This window comes from Saccopteryx bilineata, chromosome X, assembly GCF_036850765.1.
Source record: "Saccopteryx bilineata isolate mSacBil1 chromosome X, mSacBil1_pri_phased_curated, whole genome shotgun sequence".
In the NCBI taxonomy this organism is placed as follows: domain Eukaryota; kingdom Metazoa; phylum Chordata; class Mammalia; order Chiroptera; family Emballonuridae; genus Saccopteryx; species Saccopteryx bilineata.
The window spans coordinates 142,248,562-142,271,439 of NC_089502.1; the positions used below are offsets into that span (position 1 = coordinate 142,248,562).

General features: G+C 40.2%; 1 non-coding gene and 1 pseudogene across 1 annotated transcript; one reads left to right on the plus strand and one right to left on the minus strand.

The window, feature by feature from the left end:
* Positions 1-18,516, minus strand: part of LOC136316929 (eukaryotic translation initiation factor 2 subunit 3B-like) — a 35,849-nt pseudogene extending 17,333 nt beyond the window's left edge.
* On the plus strand, positions 2,698-2,799 carry LOC136317972 (U6 spliceosomal RNA). The gene has a single exon (XR_010727959.1). It is a non-coding gene; the product is annotated as a U6 spliceosomal RNA (small nuclear RNA).
* Positions 18,517-22,878: the final 4,362 nt, after the last annotated feature.

A 22,878-nucleotide genomic window follows, 5' to 3' on the forward strand; every position in this document is an offset into this window, starting at 1 on the left:
TACATTAATTCTAATATCCTGTTCCTGATTAGAACATTACCTCTCAACAAAGAATACTTTATTACTCTAACCTTGATTACACAGTATACCATAAACACAGCAAAAAAGATTAATGTAAATATTTTATTCAGGGTTCTGTTTTGCATCCAATCTTGCATTGCCAAAATCTTTGAATTAATCTATCTTAATACCATATTGCATATGTGGCCTGGCCAGTTCAGTTATTTAAGAGAATCAACCTGAAATGACAAGGTGATGGGTTTAACCCTGGTCAGGGAACACACAGGAAGCAATTAAGGAATGCATGTCTCAGTGAAACACAAGTCCTTTCCCCCTCCCTTCATCTCTCTGTCTCTCTAAAAATCAATAAAAATTAAGCCCTGGCCAGACAGTGTGGTTGATGAGAGCATAATCCCAGAGCACAGAGGTTGACAGTTTGATTCCCTAGTTAGGGCACGCACAGGAAGAGCTGGATGTTCCTGCCTCTCTCTTTCTCTCTCTCTCTCTCTCTCTCTCTCTCAAAAAAGTACATATACATATTTTCACTTATCCCACATGTTGTTCTTGGTTTTCATAAACTCATTCCTTATTTAAAATTTTTTTAAAGTTGTAATGTCACCTCTGTGCAACAACAACGAAAAATAATAAACACCCTTAGAAGCAAATAAACAGAATGGAAAGATCAAGTCAATAATGAAAAGACAATAATGAAAAGAACTTACCAATAAGTCGGGGTTCTGAGGTCAAGTCTCTTAGAGGTACTGGAATTTTCTTTACTATATATATACTCACAGACAACTTCAATATTATATTTCAGCTGAGCAGAAACTGTAATAATAGGAGCACCTTCTGCTACTGTACCTATATGGCAAAATTTAAAGATCAGAATTCTAAAAATTGTTCTGATCATTTACATAAAATAACCATTAAGTTGATTTAAACAGCAACATATAAGTAATCATTCTGTTTATAAATATTAGAGTTTTGTTTTTCCTTCTAAAACTGAACACTCTGAAGTTAGATTAAATCTATAAAAAAATAAAAAGAATCTTTTTTTTTTTTTTTTTTGTATTTTTCTGAAGTGAGGAAGCGGGAGGGAGATAGATTCTGGCATGTACCCTACTGGGATCCACCTGGCGTGCCCACCAGGGGGTGATGTTCTGCCTATTAGGGGTGTTGTTCTGTTGCAAACTGAGCCATTCTAGCATCTGAGGCTGAGGCCATGGAACCATCCTCAGCGCCTGGGGCCAACTTTGCTCCCATGGAGCCTTGACTGCAGGAGGGGAAGAGAGAGACAGAAAGGAAGGAGAGGGGGAGGGGTGGAGAAGCAGATGGGCACTTCTCCTATGTACCCTGGCCGGGAATCGAACCCAGGACTTCCACAAGCCGGGCCAATGCTCTACTGCTGAGCCAACTGGCCAGGGCCCAAAAAATAAAACTATTAAAAGTAATAAATACTGTACTTGCACGACGGGGAAGGAAATTTTGATAGCTGAGAAGACTTTCAATACAATAAAATTTATACTCCAACACATGTCAAGAGTAAAGTACAGACCCTTTGCTAATCAATAATTGTTGGTACAGCCTGGCCTGTGGTGCAGTGGATATATAATAGCATTGACCTGGAATACTGAGGTTGCTGGTTCAAAACCCTGGGTTGGCCCAGTCAAGGCACATATGGGAAACAATAAGCAAAACTAAAAAGAAGCATCTATGAGTTTATATTTCTTGAGTCCATTCATTCAACTCTCCTCCCTCTGTAAAATCAATCAATAAAATATTTTTTAAAAATTTCTGGGACCTGGCCAGTTTGCTCAGTGTATAGAACCTCAGCCCAGCATGTAGCACCCCAGGTTCAATCCCTGGTAATGGCACATAGGAGAAGCCACCATCTGCTTCTCTTCCCCTCTGTCTCACCCTTCTCTCCTTCCCACAGCCAGTGGCTCAATTGGTTTATCAGCCCCGGGCAGCATCAACTTCAGATGCCAAGAACAGCTTGGCTAATTCAAGGCCCTACACAGGAGTTGCCATGTGAATCCTGGTTGGGGCACATGTCAGTCCCTCTCCCCTCCTCTCACATAAAAAACAAGTTACTTTTTTGTTTGTTTGAAGATTCTAGCAGAGGTGCACAGCTACTCATATACCCTTTACTAAAGAACCATCCTCTCCTCTATTGGGGAATGTTGTTCTCCTCAACAAAGTGCACAGCTTCAGGAGGGACACATGGAACAGTGAAGGAGGAAGGGGATACCCACCTAGCCAGCCAGATTACCCAAATCCTGATGAATGGGGTGGCCAATGTCACAGCCAGATTGCCCTCACATCTGTAAATTTGTTCTTTATTAATTAAAGAGCAAACAAGCTAGTCAATAAAATAAACCAAGCAGAAAGATTTTATACATACATGTACTTTTTGTTTTCTATACCACATAATGTGGCTAATAAAGCCAATATTTCTAACAACTAAGACATGAAATGTCAAAAAATAATACACAATGTCTTACCCAAAATGAAAACAGTAGTACATTTTAGAGAAAGAGATATTAAGTAAATTAAAAACTCATTGTCAGCTTTTGTTCTGGACATAGGTAGTCATTGAGAAAAAAGAATCAGGATTATTAGAATGCAAACACAAAAGAAACATGGTTCATTCACTTCACTATTACTGGAAGAATTTTAAGGACATCTAATTGCTGCTCACTTTGGCAGTACATATACTAAAACTGAAATAATACAGAAAAGATTAGCATGCCTCTATGCAAGGATGACAGGCAAATCTGTGAAGTTTTCTGATTTTTTATCTGAAAATAGAATTATTAAATTGTTTATTTAAAAGCAATGTGTTTACATTTGAAAAGATAACCTCAGTTGATAACATAGAATAAAACTTTTCCAGGTAATGTACTTTCAGCACATCAAATACAGAAACATTTCACTTCTGTCAACTGGCTAAAAGCAATAAAGATATTAAGTAGGAGGAAGATATATAGGTTTTACAACTCATAATTTATCTGAGTTAAATGCCTCTCAAAATAATTCATACATTTATTAAATATTACATCCTCTTACCTTGTACAAATGTAAATCTGTTCATACTGTTCTTTGGCCTGTCTTTTACCAAATCAGTTTTATGTTGTAGAATTAAAACATGTTTCAGTTTCATAATATCTATTGCAGCCAAATGTTCAGAAGTCTAAGGTTGAGGACAAGATTCATTACCAGCTAAATTGATAAAGATTAAGAAAGAAATCAAATAAGAAGAGTAATATGAATTAGCTGGCACCTCACAGACTTTTGGATGTCCTATTCAAAGCAATTTCCTGGACACCACTGACAGGTGTATTTATTTGCCCATTTAAACTTCATGATCGAGCTCCCTGCAGTCTCCCAGCCTTTTAACTCCTATTCCTAGCCCTGAACAGAATGCTTAAAATCAAGAAATTTGGCCTCTTTCAAGCCAAGCTCTTTCACAGCTTTAACTCAGGGATAGTGGTTCTATTCAGTCTTTAGGACTTTCTGGCCCTATCTAGCTCCAGAATACTTCAAAGAGAAAGTTGCTTCATATAATCTATAAACTATAATTCCTCAAGGCTAAGAATGTGAATAACAACAAAGATGGCCCCCAGTGATCCCCATTTACAGGTGTTCACACCCTTGTGAAATCCTTCCCTTTAGTGTGAAACAGAACTAATGATTTAATTCCAAAGAGAGTACTGCAAAGTGAGGAGATGACATAACTTCAATTTCGGAGACTCTACGTTCCAACTTCAAAGCTCTTCGTCTCTCAAAATAGTTGCCATGTTATAAGGACAGTGGGAAATTTATAGAGAAAGCCCATGTGTGTAGGAACCAAAGTCTGAGAAAACTTAAAAGCAGATTTTCCAAACCCAAATCGTGATGTAATTGCTATCAATTACTGTAAACTGAGACCTTCAGCTATAGACAAGAAAATTCTAGTCAAAGAAAGAATGATTAATGTTACTTATTCTAAGTTACTAGATTGTGATATACAGTACTTGGTTTTACAGCTATTTATTAACAAAAGAGAACAATCTAAAGTACCAAAAATATACTACATAGAAGTATGTTTTATTTAGTACCCCAATGATGATCTTTCCAAGTTATGTTTGTAGTGATATACCATGTGGCATGCTTCTTGAAAAGTTTAGCCTGTGTAGTAAAGGATTTGGCCTTGCTCAAAAGGACTCCAGCAAGTGCCTAGCACATCTTAAACAAAAGCTTTGATAGGAGTATCCTTAGTCTGGGCATGACTGACTATATTAGATACTAGACGTAAGGTGTGGCTGCCACCACCAGTCTTTCAATAAAGGTTGCCAAGCCTGACTAGGTGGTGGCGCAGTGGATAGAGCGTCAGATTGGGACACAGAGGACTGAGGTTTGAAACCCCGAGGTTGCTAGCTTGAGTGCAGGCTCATCTGGTTTGAGCAAGACTCATCAGCTTGAGCACAAAGTCATTGGCTTGAGCAAGGGGGTCACTCAGTCTGCTGTAGCCCCTGGTCAAGGCACATATGAGAAAGCAATCAATGAACAACTAAGGAGCCGCAACAAAAATTGATGTTTCTCATCTCTCTCTCTTCCTTTCTGTCCCTCTCTCTGTCTCACTAAAAAATAAAGGTTGCCAAACCAGAAAGACCAATTTGATTCATTTAATACTCATGTAATTTTAGTGTGGGGGATTGGGAACATGAGGTCTCAATCATCTGAAGACTAAAATCTACCAGTAAGTTACTTATGCCTGTATGATGCAACCTCAATAAAAACTCTGAATGCTGAAATTCAAATGAGATTTCCTGGCTGGTACTACAGTATGTCATGTTTATGATACACACTGAAACCAGAGTAATTCCTGCCTCCAGACAAACACTGATAGATACATGTTTAGAATATTCTTTGACTGGGTCCTATGCATCTTTTCCTTTATCTGACTTTAATGTGCATCCTTTTTGTACAATAAATCATAGATGTGAGCATTCAGTTTTCAGTAAAATCTGTGATTCAAACAAATCATCAAAGCTAATGATGGTTAAGAGAATTCAGTGAACTTGCAGTTGGTGTCAGAAGTAAAGGCAATATGGTGTGGAAATATTACCTTCTAACTTTTACATTTGGCCACCAATAACAAAATGTCTCAACTAACATAGGAAAGAAAACATAATTTTAGCTTTGAAAATATTTATTCAGGTTTTGACTTCAGCTTTTCATATGAATATGGGAGATCTATATTTAAAGAAAACCATTACATTGATACATGTGAGCATTCCAGAGATTTAAAAAATGAACCACCGTCCTATACTTCTATATAAAAACTTCTAAATAAAAATAGTAGGAAAATGTATTGTTGACATAAAAATAATTTTTTTCAACTCCCATAACAATTCTCAAGATATCATCCCCAGGTTCACCTTGTTTAGTATTGTATAAGCAGACATGAATGTTAATTTGGATAACCTATTATTTCCCATGTATGGCCAGTAAAAAGCCTAGTTCCCTTTGAATATTTCACCTTAAATAGACTCTGCATTGATTTTTCCAATCCTGATATTATTTACCTATTAACAGAAGAGCTGCATCCATCACTGCTGTACCATTCAGCATAGTAGCCATCAAAATATCATGGCCAGGACAGTCAGCAAAGGAAACATGTCTAATAATCAAAATATAACAATGAGATTTGAGATCAATTAAATACATAAATATGCAAATTACAAACTCCTTCAAGTGAAACCACCCTGAAAATAATGTAGCTTTTAAGTGGCTACTAAAGCTTGATGCTTTGATAATTTGAAGGGATTATCAGCTGAAATTAAAATAATTAAACATCATTACAAAGCCGATACAATTCACTATGAGCAGATATAATTTTCCTAAAGACAAGACTCAACTAAGCTTGGGAAAATACCCAACTCCAATTAAAGTTCAATACAAATAAAATGCATACTAATGAAATGGAGAACTATTTATTTGCCTACTAAATATGCTCTTCATGTCTTCTGCCAATTTTCTACTTGAATCAGTATTTTTATTATTTATTTATTTTTATTCAGTGAGAGGAAGGGTGGCAGAGACAGAATCCTGCATGTCCCAGGGAACAGGATCCATCCAGTAAGCCCACTACAGGGTGATGCTCTGCCCATTTGGGGTATCACTCCCTTGTTCAGCAACAAGCTCTTCTTAGCAACTGAAGCAGAGGCCATGGTACCATCCTTAGTGCCTAGGATCAAATTGCTCCAATTGAGCCATGGATGCAGGAGGAGAGAGAGAAGTGAGAGGGGGAGGGGTGGAGAAGCAGAATAGGTATTTCTCCTGTGTGCCCTGACTGGGAATCAAACCAAGGACATCTTTTATTTTTTTTTATTTTTATTTTTTTTTTAATTTATTTTTTACAGAGACAGAGAGTGAGTCAGAGAGGGATAGACAGGGACAGACAGACAGGAACGGAGAAAGATGAGAAGCATCAATCATTAGTTTTTCATTGTGCGTTGCAACACCTTAGTTGTTCATTGATTGCTTTCTCATATGTGCCTTGACCGAGGGCCTTCAGCAGACCAAGTAGCCCCTTGCTGGAGCCAGTAGCATTGGGTTCAAGCTGGTGGGCTTTTGCTCAAACCAGATGAGCCCGTGCTCAAGCTGGCGACCTTGGGGTCTCGAACCTGGGTCCTCTGCATCCCAGTCCGACGCTCTATCCACTGCGCCACCGCCTGGTCAGGCGGACATCTTTTATTTTTAACTGTGAATTCTTTTAGGATTCCCTATATATTTCAGTCCATTACTGGAGATGTGATTTGAAAATATTACCTGTAGGTTAGTAACTTTTATTTTGAACCTCTTAATTGAATTTTTATACACTATTTTTACTTTTGATGACCTACAACTTTCCCAGTCTTTTTAACGTGTTCCTCTTCAGCTCAACATGTAAAATCACCTCAAAAAGTCTTACATTCTAAAATATTTTTTGCTTGCATTTTCTTCTAGAAATTAGTTTCAATTAACCCATTTAATAACTATATATATTTTGAACATGCACTCAAAGTGTATGAAAATACGCAAATGTTGAGCACAAAGTGTACAATTTATAAACAAGATGTTAGGTTTATAGCTATTACTTTAATTTTTCTATTTTAGTGAGAGGAGGGGAGGCAGAAGCACCGTGACTGGGAGCCACCGGCAAGTCCATCGCTCTGCCCATGGAAGACCCTTGCTCCGTTGCAAATGGAGCCATTCTTTTAGTGCCTCAGGTGGAGGCCATAGAGCCATCCTCAGTGCCCAGGGCCAACTTGCGCCAATCAAGCCATGGCTACTGCAGGAGGAGAGAAGACAGAGAGATACAGGGGAAGGAGGGGTAGAAAAGCAGATGGACACTTCTCCTGTGTGCTCTGGTTGGGAATCAAATCCAGGACATCCACATGTCAGGCTGGCGCTCTACCACTGAGTCAACTGTCCAGGGCTGTTCTACTTTTTTTTTTTTAATCTTATGGACATTTGGTTGCTGAGTACTATCTGCTAAAAAGCCTATTGTCCACAGACCTAATTTATTACTGGTCTGTAATCAGTTAGACATATAATTCTATTTCTGAATTCTCTAATTCTGTTCCACTGATTGATCCAGCAATTATTGCCATAGCTAAGTAAGTTTTCAAATCAGTTAGAGCAATATTTGCTACTTATTTTTACATAAAATTGTGTAGCCATTCTAGTTTCTTTACAAATAAACTATAAAATAAGTTTATCTATACCAACAAAAAAACCTCGCTGGGATAAGTACTGCATTAAGCCTGGACATCAACTGGAGCAGAATTAGCATTTTTAGTATGCTGAGTTTTCTAATCCATGTACACAGTATCTCCATTTAGATTTTTTACTTCTTTCAGAGCTCTGTACTTTTCACAGAGTAAGTTCTCTATGTGTTTTACATCTAAGTACTGTATGTCATCTTTTTATAAGATTTAAGTAGAGTATATAAAATTTTGGTGTGTATACATTCATTATTAGTATCAAGAAATGCAATTAATTTCTGTACATTGATCTTGCATTCTAGAACTCTGGCAAACTTGCTTAATTAAGATTTTGGTAGGTGCCTTGGGAATTACTATGTTAATAATCGTAACACCTGCAAATGAACAAAATTTCCCTTTCAAATTTGGAAAGATTATCTTTTTATGTCTTATGACAGAACCTGTAGAAGTATGTATAATAAATGGTGAGGAAAGACACTCCTGCCTTCTTCCTGAAGTAGGATAAAACACTCATTCTTTCACCATTTGATGTTTTGTGAAGACTTGTAGTACTGATTTGTTATGAAGTTGAGAAAAACTCACCTGTATCCCTAGTTATTATAGTTGGGTGTTTTTCTTCCAGAGAAAGAGAGTGAGAGGGAAAGGCAGAGACAGATGGGAAGGGAGAGATATAAGAAGCATCAACTGCTAGTTGTGGCAACTTAATTATCCCACTCGCAGGGGTAGTCAACCTTTTTATAAAATCCACCCACTTTTGCAGTGCTGGTCAACCTGGTCCTTACCGCTAAAATAAACTAAAAATAGCTTGGTTGCTGAGCAACAAAGTATCACCCCACAGGGAAGGGTTTGCTGGGTGGATCCCAGTCAGGAGCACATGTGTGCATGAGGGAGTCTGTTTCTGCCTCCCCAGCTCTCCCTTAATTAAAAAAAAAAAAAGGTAAGATACAGAGTAAAAAAGTATAAAACAACACAATAAGAATGTACAAATTTTGAGTAATTTTAATTAAGCATTTGCAATTTATAGAAGAGAGAGAAGCAAAGAGATTTTAAATAGGCTTTCATGGAAGTAAAGATGTGATTATCTGAAGTAAATTAGACTGCTTTAAGGAAAAAAAGCACATGACTGCATTATCAGAATGGGAACTGTCATGCAAAAAAGGAATCTGGTGATGAATTCTAGCATCTTGAAAAACTAGTGCAACTGCCAACCTAATGGACAGAAGGCAGCATTTAAAGACTAACAAAAAGACTATTTGGTTACCATTTTGAAAATTGTATGTTCATGCTCTCATGCTCTAAACTTTCCTTGGGTAATTCTAACACCCAAATATATCACTTGGTGTTTATCACTGTCCTCTTATGAAAAACCAAGACAGTCAATGACGACCTTCTAAAATCCAAGATATTAAAAAGAATTCATAATGCTTTTGGCTTTTCTCCTTACCTAAGAAACAAGACACTACAATGCTGCAAAAACAAGAAAGAAAGAAACCACTTAATGCAATAACTTCACTCTGAATATATGCTGATTCTTTATAGAATCTTCACATCTATAGTTTAGCATAGGCTTAAATGAATGATCTTTAAACCTATTGTTTTAACAACATAAACTCAAAAATTATTAAGTAGCTATTGTAAACTAGAATATGTTCTTCAAAGCTAGAAAATGTTCTTTAAAGTTTCTTACTCACATTTGGGGAAAATGCATCTGAATCAAGCTAAAGTTTAAATTACTATTCAATATCTCCATTACATGTAGTTCAACAAACACAAAACAAAAAAGTGTGTTTAACACAAAAATAATCACCTGACTAATCTGAAGTTCCCTTTTGTTCCTGGAATGTCTGTAGGAAACTCATCAGGTGTACTACTTCCACAGGATCTATAGTACTCTGGCCGAGGACAACTTGCATCATCAAGTTCATAAATCTAAAAGTTTCAATGAAAAGAATGAATTTATCACTGGTATTTTTGAAAATTAAAGTAAAATAGTTTCTACTTTCATATTATATGATGTACTTTGGCATTAGTGTATCCAAGTTTGATTGTAATGTTTATTTCCAATTCATTTTTGAACCTGACAGTGTGAACTCCAGAAATAGCTTTTACAACTGTAGATTTCCCATGAGCAACATGACCAATTGTACCTACAAAGATCAGAAAAATAATTAATATGCATCCAATATGCACCAAGTATTTCAGTATAGTTAGAAATCAAAATTGGGGGTAGGAGGATGATGTGGTGGGTAGATAGTGTTATATGAAGTTGTCCACTTCATTAAAAGTATTAAGACATTTCTGACTTTTAGTACTAAAAACCTTAATGTTTCCATGGGGCAAAAATCTGCTACCTCCTGTTGTTCTACAATAATTCCTGCTATTATATACTTCTGACCTTGTATTGCTAAATGCCTTTATGTTCCTTTGAAACAAAATCTGCTATGTCCTGTGTTCTGTGATAACTTTTGTGTTGCTGTTTTTAAAAAAGTCCAACCATGGACCAGAATATGCTAATCTGAGCTTATGAGATGCACCAACACCCACATATACCAATGTCTGTTTCAGATAGCAGCCACTCCTAGTTGCTGTATCTAATACTCCCTTTTATTGCTCATGGCTATGCCTTTCTGGTCTCAGCGCATCTGCTGACAGGTGCTTTAGTTAACTTTGCTTAAAATAACCTCTCCAACATTGATAAGAGTGTGGTGGTTACGGGGGGGGGGAGGGGGGAATGGGAGAGGGAAAGGGGGTGGGGAGGGGCACAAAGAAAACAAGATAGAAGGTGACAGAGGACAATCTGACTTTGGGTGGTGGGTATGCAACATAATTGAACGACAAGATAACCTGGACTTGTTATCTTTGAATATATGTATCCTGATTTATTGATGTCACCCCATTAAAAAAATAAAATTATTAAAAAAAAAAAAAAAACCTCTCCAGCCTGGTTTCTCTTGGCACAGCACCTGAACTTCCAGAAACCTGTTCAGTTCATAAACTATGTCAACCTAATAAAAAAACAAAGCAAACAAAAAACCCCACACCAATCCATAATACATATAAATACACCAGGCTATCTTTTGAGACCCTAATGTTCCCAAATATCTAATATGTGTCACAAACTATGCTTGATTACAGGAACTAACTAAAACCACTAATGGTTAACCACATCTACAGATAGCTCAAGCAGACATATCTACCATAGACCTAGGTTGCTTCAGACTGTTCCCACCCCATGCCTGAGAACCTGTCTTCATTTACATACTAAAAATCATACCCAGGTGAAATAATGTACATCCACAATTTGTGTTTTGTGCCAAGAAGCTTGCAAGAGTGTGCATACTCCCAATTTTTTTCCTGAAGACACTGCCCCTTTCTCAGAACTCCCTACCTATCAATCCTATCTACGCAGCTAGTTGATTTTTTTTTGTTGTTGTTGTTGTTTTTTCATTTTTTCATTTTTCTGAAGCTGGAAACGGGGAGAGACAGTCAGACAGACTCCCGCATGCGCCCGACCGGGATCCACCCGGCACACCCACCAGGGGCGACGCTCTGCCCACCAGGGGGCGATGCTCTGCCCATCCTGGGCATCGCCATATTGCGACCAGAGCCACTCTAGCGCCTGAGGCAGAGGCCACAGAGCCATCCCCAGCGCCCAGGCCATCTCTGCTCCAATGGAGCCTTGGCTGCGGGAGGGGAAGAGAGAGACAGAGAGGAAAGCGCGGCGGAGGGGTGGAGAAGCAAATGGGCGCTTCTCCTGTGTGCCCTGGCCGGGAATCGAACCCGGGTCCTCCGCACGCTAGGCCGACGCTCTACCGCTGAGCCAACCAGCCAGAGCCCGCAGCTAGTTGATTTAAAACAGGGGTCCCCAAACTACGGCCTGCAGGCCACATCTGGCCCCCACTACACTTCCAGAAGGGACACCTCTTTCATTGATGGTCACCAGGAGTATTATATGTGGCGGCGCCACAAAGCCAAAAGCAGGCCCATAGTTCCCATTGAAATACTGGTCAGTTTGTTGATTTAAATCTACTTGTTCTTTATTTTAAGTATTGTATTTGTTCCCGTTTTTGCTTTTTTACTTTAAAACATGTGCAGTGTGCATAGGGATTTGTTCATAGTTTTTTTTTAATAGTCTGGTCCTCCAATGGTCTGAAGGACAGTGAACTGGCCCCCTGTGTAAAAAGTTTGGAGACCCCTGCTTTAAAACCTCCTCAAGCCTGACCCAAGGAGAAAAGATACTTTAGAGCATGAGCTCCCCTTTTAGTCACTGACCAAAGTTTCTGCTCTGGTTAAGACTCATTCTCTTGATGCAAGTAGCATTGAGACCCTTGGTTTGGATCCCTGACATGAAAGAATTGGTAAAAATCTATAACCAATAACAATGTTATTTTCCACCTTTTACATATACTTTCTTTGCAAAAGTTTTCCTGCAGTGTAACAGAGAACGCTATCACATACCTGACCATCCTGTTTATAAATTAGTCATGTTAACCCCCAAGATAAACTTAAATAGTTAATAAAATTTTGCCCTGGCCTGATAGCTTGGTGGGTTAGAACAGTTAGAGCATCATCCAAAGCAGAGATTACAGGTTTGATTCCTGGTCAGGGCACAAAGAGAAACAGATCAATGTTCTTATCTCTGTCTCCTCCTTACTCTCATTAAAATAAAAAAATAAAATAAAAGCCTGACCAGGCGGTGGCACGGTGGATAGAGCATCTGAGTGGTACATGGAGGTACACGGAGGTTTGAAACACTTAGGTCACTGGCTTGAGCCCAAAGGTGGCTGGCTTGAGCACAGGATCACTTCCTCTATTGTAGCCCCGCGGTCAAGGCACATATGAGAAGTCAATCAATGAACAACTAAGGTGTTGCAATGAAAAACTAATGATTGATGCTTCTCATCTCTCTCTGTTCCTGTCTGTCTGTCCCTGTCTCTGTCTCTAACAACAACAACAAAAAGTTAATTAGATTTTCATTAAATACACTGAAGCTTATGTTCCAGGAAATGATTGTGCCTTTAACTGCCACCTACAAACCCATTGAATAAAGGTGAAAGAGAACTGGTTCAAACAGGTTAAGAGTTAGGCAAAAAACATAACATGTTACTATAGATAAGGTCTACTGGAAAGTTCTGTCTGTTTTTGGAATAAAACAAAATACAAAATTTTTTTTACCATCAATAAACTTTATTAAATAATATAATTGCCATTATTATTAATGATTTCTTTCTAGCGTGAGGGCAATTTGTATATCCCATTTTTGAAAAATGTTTTATCTTTTGATATGAAAAATTGAACCAGTGCTTGTTTGATATCTTCTTCCTTTTTGAATTTTTTGCCCTTCAAAAAATTTTGTAAGGGCAAAAACAAGTGATAGTCGGAGGGTGCTAAGTCCAGGGAATATGGTGAATGCGACAGACATGCTTCTGTAGCATTTCTTCCTTGTTGAAATTTGTAAAAATGACAGTGGCGTAAATGAACTTTTTCAGTAGCCATGGGTACACTATCGCTTCACACATAAGACTAACATGAATCAACTTTGTTTTAGTTAATTTGCTACGTCAGTATGTATACATTAAGTGATAAAAATAGAGAGGCACATGCGCCAAATAAACATGTGCTTACTTGTTGAAACTTATTGTGATAGAAATGGACAGAACTTTCCAGTAGACCTTATATATACCTACTTGATGCTAGCCCCCAAATAACATGACAAAAACTTTCATCCAGAATATGCATAAGCATTCTAGACAAAAAACACACAACCTAGAATTTCTGGGAGTCATAACTGTTAAAAGTTATTTCCTGTGGATTCCTATGTGCCGCAAATAAATTTTGCTTTGTATGGTAACTACTCTGGTGTAAGGTCTGTTCTTTGTTCACCAACATGCTAAACCAAGTACAGTTAGGTAACATGTTACTCAACCTGCTGTTAATCTCCAAAAAGATTACCTTCCCTTGAAATAAACACTAAATGGAAAATGCAGAAAAATTTTGTATACTAAAGAAGTTCTCAGTATTTTTAATATATATTAAATATATATATTTAATAAATATATATAATAAATATATTAAATAAAATATATTTTAATAAAATATGTATTTTATAATATATATTTAAATTTTATTTACTATTTTTATTTATTCATTTTAGAGAAAGAGAGAGAGAGAGAGAGAAGGGGGAGGAGCAGGAAGCATCAACTCCCATATGTGCCTTGAACAGGAAAGTCCAGGATTTTGAACCAGCGACCTCAGTGTTCCAGGTTGATGCTTGATCCACTGTGCCACCACAGGTCAGGCCCCCAGTATTTTGAGTGAAATAGATAGATGTCTCTGTCCAATTCTAAAGGACAGGGTGAGAAATCCATGAAAATAACAAAACAAATCCAGTTGAACCACAGAAAATATATATAGTTTAAAGTATTGTATGATTTATAATTTTTTCATAACTTGTTATATTGTTTATAGAAACCCTAAAATAATGTCCAAAATTTACTGTGAATGAACTTCTCTTCTAAATTAGAAAGTTACCAATTAAGAAAAATATTTTCTTAATAAAAGCTTCATATCAAATTTTACAAACACTGTTCTTAGAATCATTCTGTGCATGAACACCTGAAAATAAGCAAACAATATTTGTAAGGTATTTTTCCCCGCCAAGAAGGAAGGAAGGGGGCTGAAGCCACAAAGTGTGGAATAATAAAAGGCTTTGTTTAGTACAGCGCATCCCGCCTGGTGAGGTTCCCTGTCTCCGAGGAAAGATGGAGGCCAGGGAAGTTGCAAGTGGTGACCCGCGTGGGAGATATTTAAAGGGTCCTTAGGGTGGTCGAGCTAATATGACGTGGTGAAATCTCACTGGCTGGCAGACGGTCCCTGTTTTCCAAAGGGTTCCTGGGAAGTTTCTTTTGGCACACTTGGGTGTGGGTGGTCCTAGCCAAAGTTCCCAGGTTTGACCTTTCCCACTATCCACTGACCTTATATTCTGACCTTTTGTGTTAAATAGAAAAGGGGTGCCGTTTATTCATCTGGCTACTTCTTGCTGATTAGGGGTGTCGTGAGGAGGGGGAGATTGGAAGGTGGTGACTTTGAGGGGTGTCAGGAGGAACATCTGTGTGGCGTGAGTTGAGAAACTTCGCGAATGCAGTCCTGTAAGGATTTAAAAAAAAAGAGGAGTAATAGGGGGATTTGTAGGGTCCAGCCTTTTGGTGAGCTGGAGATGGATGGAGTCCAGTGGTTCCGACTGCCAGTGGTCCTGTAAGGAGGCAAGCTTGAGGCAGAACTGCATGTCAGGAGTGGCGTAAGAAGGAGAAAGGAAGAAGGTCCCATCCATTCCCATAACCGAAACCGGTGAGGGAACTAGAGGCCCAGAGTGTGATAGCAAAACAGAGAAGGTAGCCCCCATGTCCACAAGAAATGAGATGGACTTACCCACTTGTAGCAGCATACCCTGGGATCTCCGAGTCCAGGCCATGTCCTAGGAGTTTGAGTGATGCACCGACCTGGCTGGATTGGCCTTCTATTCGGGCGGCTTGTCCTCCACGTAGAGGCGCTGAGGAAAAACCTGTTGCCCAAAGGGGCAATCACTCTGCCAGTGACTGGGCTGCTTGCAGTCAGGGCAGGGCTCAGTGGGCAGCTGTGGGCAGGGGCCCTGCTGGGACCAGTGGTCCTGCTTGCCACACTTAAAGCAAGCTGCTGGTGGGGTTTTTCTTTGTGGCTTGGACTTGGGTCGGGCACTTCCTGTGCCTTGCCTCTGGTGTTCTACTGGCCTCAGGGCTGCCACAAGAGCCTGGGTTTGGAGCATTACCTTCAGCTGCATGCGGGCCTGGCGAACAGCCTTGGCCTGTTTCTACTAGTTGGGATGTTAAAAACTTTAAATGCCGTGTTCACAGGTTCTGTATAGGGGTTTGGGGGGGGGGGTTGAGAATAAGAGGAGGGGGGCTCGTGTGGACCCTGGCACCCAGATCCCGCAGGAAATGCTGGAGCCAAAGGCAGGACAGGGCCAGAACTTCCTGCAAGAAAATTGGGGTTGGACATCCTGAAAACCAGTGTAAGAACCAATGCCAGGCTGAGAATGGCCTGACAGAGGAGGGGTTAAAGAACACAGTGAAGAAGGGAGGGGCCCCTGACCAGCAGGGGAGCAGAAAGAGAGATGGCAGTGGTGAATAAAAAACAGGTTTTTGCGAAGGGGGGGCTCTCAGAGGGAAGAGACCCGAGCACAAAAGGGGTCTGCAGAGGAACCAGAGAAAAGTCCCAAGAGAGGGGCGCCCCTGGGGGTCAGGCAGGAGGGAGAGAGAGTTGGGAGTCCATGGAGAAGGAAAGATCAGGAGTGGAGGTTTTAGGTGAGGTTTCTCTGGCCAGAAAAAGGCCTGCGCGGTGGAACAGGCGGCACAGAGATTAAGGACGGGTGCGCAAATAATTAGAATCCGTGTATGTAAGAGATCTCCAATCAGTTCCCAGCTTTTTTGGCAATAGTTAAATTGGTGAGGGTGTTAACACCAAAAGTCCCTTCAGGAGGCTAATTCAGTGGGTTCTGTGGCCTGGCCACAGCGGAGAAGAACAGTTTCTTCTTCTTTAGGGAGGGAGATTCCTGTGCCCCCACGGCCGCCCTCAGTCCTTGAAGTGGTCAGATTTGAGTATCAGCGTCCTAAAACCTCAAGGTCTGGCCATGGACAGATAAGGTAAAGTGGATGTGCTCCGGATGTCTCCACAAGCACACACACGAGGAACAGAAAGACTTCCCTGACGCACTAAGGTTTTGGACAGGGAGTCTCTGAGGAAAGAGCTGAGGGGAAGGGGGAGCCAGGGGACTTACCGCACCATGCGCCGAAGTGGGTGGAAGGTCAGAGGTCCTGGTTCTTTCTCAGAGGGGAAGGAAAGAGGAGCGGTCTTTGTGGACTTCAAACTCCTCCCAGCCCTGGCCGGTTGGCTAATCGGTAGAGCGTCGGCCTGGCGTGTGGGGCACCCAGGTTCGATTCCCGGCCAGGGCACATAGGGGAAGCACCCATTTGCTTCTCCACCCTCCCTCCTTCCTCTCTGTCTCTCTCTTCCCCTTCCACAGCCAAGGCTCCATTGGAGCAAAGATGGCCTGGGCGCTGGGGATGGCTCCTTGCCTCTGCCCCAGGCGCTAGAGTGGCTCTGGTCGCGGCAGAGCGACGCCCCGGAGGGGCAGAGCATCCCCCCTGGTGGGCAGAGCGTCGCCCCTGGTGGGCGTGCTGGGTGGATCCTGGTCGGGCGCATGCGGGAGTCTGTCTGACTGTCTATCCCCGTTTCCAGCTTCAGAAAAGATACAAAAACAAAACAAAACAAAAAAACAACACCAAAAAAAAAAACTCCTCCCAGATTTTTGGCACCAAAATGTAAGGTATTTTTCCCCACCAAGAAGGAAGGAAGGGGTCAGAGCCACAAAGTGTGGAATAGTAAAAGGCTTTATTTAGTACAACGCGCATCCCGCCGGGCGAGGTTCCCTGGCCCTGAGGAAAGATGGAGGCCAGGGAAGTTGCAAGTGGTGACCCGCATGGGAGATATTTAAAGGGTCCCTAGGGTGGTTGAGCTAATATGACGTGAAATTTCTCTGGCTGGCAGATGGTCACTGTTTTCCAAAGGGCTCCTGTGAAGCCTTTTTTGGCGCACTTGGTTGTGGGCGGTCCTAGCCAAAGTTCCCGGGTCTGACCTTTCCCATTATCCACCGACCTTACAATATTGAATATGCACTGCAACTGAAAAACAAAATAAAATGATTCTGTGCAACAAGCTCTTTCAACTCTTTCTTAAACTTCTGCTATATGTGCTCACAGCATACTGCCTTTTCATATATCCATGCCTTTGCATTACACATATTCCATAAGATAAGACTGGAGTACCTTCTTTGTGGATCCCCAAAAAGTCTAGCAGGTACTCATCAGTACTCAAATCTATTCCTTATATATTTGTGTCCTCTTATTCTGTTTATAGCACAAGAGATTAAAATGCATTGTCAAAGAGAAGTCAAGTCAGGCTTCCCGAAATATACTAGTATTCGATGCAATCATTTATTTTTACCTATGTTAATTGTGACCTGTCTTCTGATAACTTCCTGAGAGAGTTGAGTCAATTTGGTAACATCCTGCAATAAAGTATTTTATTTTAAACTACAGCAAGTAAAAGAAATGAGGAGTCTGATATCACGTTTAGTACCTACACCTTGCCACCATATATTCAGTTGTTTAGTTCTGAAAAATAAACAGGTTTTCTGTATGAAGAGTTCACTTCAGAAACAATCATAAGACTAATCAGTCCAAAAACCCTTTGTATTGTACGTGCAAAAGAGATGAGTACCATCCCTTCCATTCACAGTAAGAAATCTGGAAAAGTTAGGGCAAAATTTTAGAATTAGCACCGATGAGAAAGTAAAAGTCTCTTACTGAATCTTTAACAAATATTTCTTCTAGAACTTGACAAATAAACACTTTAAAGCACACTTAATACTATAACTTTAAAATCAAATCCTCTGGGAGCTCCAGGTCCAACGGTCTCACACCCCCAAATCTAAGTCACAGACTTGACAACGTGCAGGTTTTTGCCGGCTCCCAGCAAACACTTTCTCGCGACAATACTGCACTACTTTTGGTAAATGTCTCCCAGGAGGCACTGTTATCCGCAAACCCGAGTTTACTCTGCCTTTTTACATATTAAAACCTTACCAAGCTGGTGAGATCCTGATGAGAAGACGTGGCTGCCCCAAAGTCAAGATAGATTTAACCCACACCATCTTGCCCACAGAAGCAGGAAGTCATCCTGAATGGTGCCTGATTGGACGCAGGCCCCCAGAGTGAGGAGTGAAGGGAGAGAGAAAAGGTGGAAAGAACTATCTATCATCAGTGTAGCAGTCTTCACTGTATGAACTTCTCAGGCTTGAGTTTGCTTGACACCTGCCAGTAGGTTGACTGATTTTTTTTTTCCAGCTCTAGGTTATTTTGACATTTGATTATGCTGCATTCCCATCACCCAAAGTCAAATTGTCTTCCGTCACCTTCTAACTGGTTTTCTTTATTCCCCTCCCCTCCCCCAACCCCCTCCCTCTCCTCCCCTCACCCTGTAACCCCCACACTCTTGTCCATGTCTCTGAGTCTCATTTTTATGTCCCTTCTATGTATGGATTCATATAGTTCTTAGTTTTTTCTGATTTAATTATTTCACTCAGTATAATGTTATCAAGATCCATCCATGTTGTTGTAAATGATCCGATGTCATCATTTCTTATGGCTGAGTAGTATTCCATAGTATATATGTACCAAAGATTTTTAATCCACTTGTCCTCTGACGGACACTTGGGCTGTTTCCAGATCTTCACTATTGTGAACAATGCTGCCATAAACATGGGGGTGCATTTCTTCTTTTCAAACAGTGCTATGGTGTTCTTGGGGTATATTCCTAAAAGTGGGATAGCTGGGTCCAAAGGCAGTTCGATTTTTTTCTCAGGCTTGAGTTTGCTTGACACCTGTCAGCAGGTTGACTGACTTTTAAACAAAGTTTCTCTATCCTCAGACTTACTGATTTTTCATGCAGGTAACATACTGGCAACCCCATGAAAGACCTCTCCCTGGGTGCATGATATAACTGACAGAATGCCGTTTGTGGTCTGAGAGAGATAAACTGTTTCCTTTCTTGGTGGGGATGGTTGTAACCTGGAAGCTTTATTTGGTGTGTTGAGAGTTTAGTGAGGAGAATTATTGTGCGACTGGTGGTTGTGGCCATGCAGATTTGCATTGAATTCCAGTAGATGGTAAAGGAGCTGTGGCTATGGATAATGGTGGGCCATACCAATTTATGGGAGGCCTGCGAAGACAGGCAAGCTGAAAGAAAGAAAGAAAGAAAGAAAGAAAGAAAGAAAGAAAGAAAGAAAGAAAGAAAGAAAGAAAGAAAGAAAGAAAGAAAGAAAGAAAAAAGGAAGGAAGGAAGGAAGGAAGGAAGGAAGGAAGGAAGGAAGGAAGGAAGGAAGGAAGGAAATGTCTGTCTTTTACAGTGGAGTGACTGACGGCAAATATTACCGCCGGGCACCTTTTAATCCACCTTATTGGAGGGGCAACTCTAGCACTCATGAGCATCAGCACTGCAATAGCATTAATTATATTCATTATCGTTATTTTACTAACCATTTTAGAATTTGCTGTAGCTCTTATCCAGGCCTACGTCTTCACACACCTGGTCAGCCTCTACCTACACGATAATGCCTAATAACCCACCAAACCCATGTGTACCACATAGTAAATCCCAGCCCCTGACCCCTCACAGGAGCCCTTTCTGCACTATTACTAACTTCAGGACTAATTATATGATTCTACTTTAACTCAATATCCCTTTTACTACTGGGGCCTAACTACTAATCTAACAATATATCGATAACGCAATGTTGTCTGAGAGGGTACATTTCAAGGTCACCACACACCAGTGGTTCAAAAGGGACTTTGTTATGGAATAATCTTCTTTATTATTTCAGAAGTATTTTTTTTCACAGGATTCTTCTGAGCCTTCTACCACTCAAGTCTTGCCCCCACTCCTGAATTAGGCGGGTACCAACCTCCCACAGGCATCACCCCCCTAAACCTCTTAAATGTCCCCCTACTAAACAGATCCATCCTACTAGCCTCCGGCATGTCAATTACCTGAGCCCACCATAGCCTAATAGAAGGTAATCACATACATATAATTCAAGGCCTATTTATTACAATTTGCTTGGGCCTATACTTTACACTGCTTCAAGCTTCTGAATATTATGAAACCTCTTTTACCATTTCTGATGGAGTCTACGGCTCCACATTCTTTATGGCCACTAGATTCCATAAACTACATGTAATTATTGGCTCCACCTTCTTAATTGTGTGCTTACTACAACAGTTAAAATTCCACTTCACATTGACCCACCATTTTGGATTTGAAGCTGCAGCTTGATACTGACATTTTGTAGACGTTGTATGATTATTCTTATATGTCTCTATCTACTGATGAGGTTCTTACTCTTTTAGTATTAATCAGTACAACTGACTTCCAATCAGTTAATTTAGTGATAAGTCTGAAAAAGACTAATTAACATACTGATCTCCATCTCTATTAACACCCTACTAGCAACCCTACTAGTAATTATTGCATTCTGACTCTTCCAGACCAACACATATGCAGAAAAATCCAGCCCCTATGAATGCAGATTTGATCCTATGGGGTCAGTGCGTCTTCCTTTCTCCATAAAATTTTTCCCAATGGCTATTACCTTTTTATTGTTTGACCTAGAAATTGTCCTTCTCTTACCCCTCCCCTGAGCGACCCAGACCAACAACCTCCCCACCATACTCATCATATCCCTATTTCTCATCTCCCTACTAGCCATTAGCCTGTCTTACGAATGACCACAGGAGGGACTAGAATGAGCAGAGTAATGATAGTTAGTTTAAAATAAAATAAGTGATTTCAACTCACTAGACTATGGCCCCACCCATAACTATTAAATGTCCTTGACCTATATAAACACAATATTAGCCTTCACAACTTCTCTAGTTGGCCTATTAATATACCGCTCCCACATAATATCCTCACTACTATGCCTAGAAGGCATGATCTTATCACTATTTGTAATAATCGCTATGACAATTCTAAACTCCCACCTAACTCCCAGCCCTGGGATTGTCTCTATTAGTCATAGTATCCAAAACCTACGGCGTCGACCATGTCCAAAACCTAAACTTACTGCAATGCTAAAAATTATTATACCAACAGTTATACTTATCCCCCTTACATGACTATCCAAACCTAACATAATGTGAATTAACACAACAATACATGGCCTATTGATTAGCCTACTGTGCCTACCCCTGATCAACAATTCAGCAATAACACCCTAAACCTCTCCCTAATATTTTTCTCTGACTCCTTCTCCTAACAACATGGCTTCTACCCCTGATAATTATTGCCAGCCAGTTCCACCTGACAAAAGAATCTGCAACACTGAAAAAATTCTATGTTACTATACTCATTCTATTACAAACATTCTTAATCATAACTTTTACAGCCACAGAATTAATTCTATTTTATATTTTATTCAAGGCCACCCTAGTACCAACCCTCATTATCATCACCCGCTGAGGTGGACAAGCAGAATGTCTCAATACCGGACTTTATTTTCTATTTTACACCCTAGTGGGGTCTCTCCCCTTATTAGTAGCACTTACATATATCCAAAACACTACAGGATCATTAAACTTCTTATTATTACAATACTGAACCAACCCCCTACAAAACTCCTAAGGCAATTCTCTCCTGTGATTGGCCTGCATACTGGCATTTATAGTAAAAATACCTCTCTATGAACTCCACCTCTGACTCCCCAAAGCACATGTAGGGGCTCCTATTGTAGGGTCTATAGTACTTGCCACAGTCATATTAAAGCTAGGGGGTTACAGGATATTGTGAATCACAGCCCTCCTTAGCCCACTTACAAGTAATATGGCATACCCATTTATGATACTCTATGAGGCATAATTATAACAAGCTCAATCTGCTTACGTCAAACAGACCTGAAATCACTAATTGCCTGCTCACCAGTAAGTCATATGGCCCTAGTAGTCATAGTAATTCTCAGCCAATCCCCAAAAAGCTACATAGGGGCCACCGCTCTAATAATCACCCACAGATTAACTTCCTCTATACTATTTTGCCTGGCCAATTCCAATTACGAACGAATTCTCAGCCAAACTATAATTTTAGCACGCGGCCTACAGACCATCTTATCCCTTATGGCCTCTTGATGACACCTAGCGAGCCTCACTAACCTAGCCCTCCCCCCTACTATCAACTTAATCAGAGAGCTATTCGTAGTTATAGCAAAATTCTCTTGATCGAACATATCCATTATCCTTATAGGACTAAACATTATTATTACCGCCCTCTACTTCCTATACATACTAATCATAACTCACAGGGCAAGCGCACCACATCACCAACATCAAGCCCAACTACAAACGAGAAAATACACTTATAGTAATACACCTAATGCCCCTAATCCTCCTATCAATCATACCAAAAATCATCCTGGGTACGCTGTACTGTAAATATAGTTTAATAAAAACCCTAGATTGTGAATCTAGTAATAGGGTCT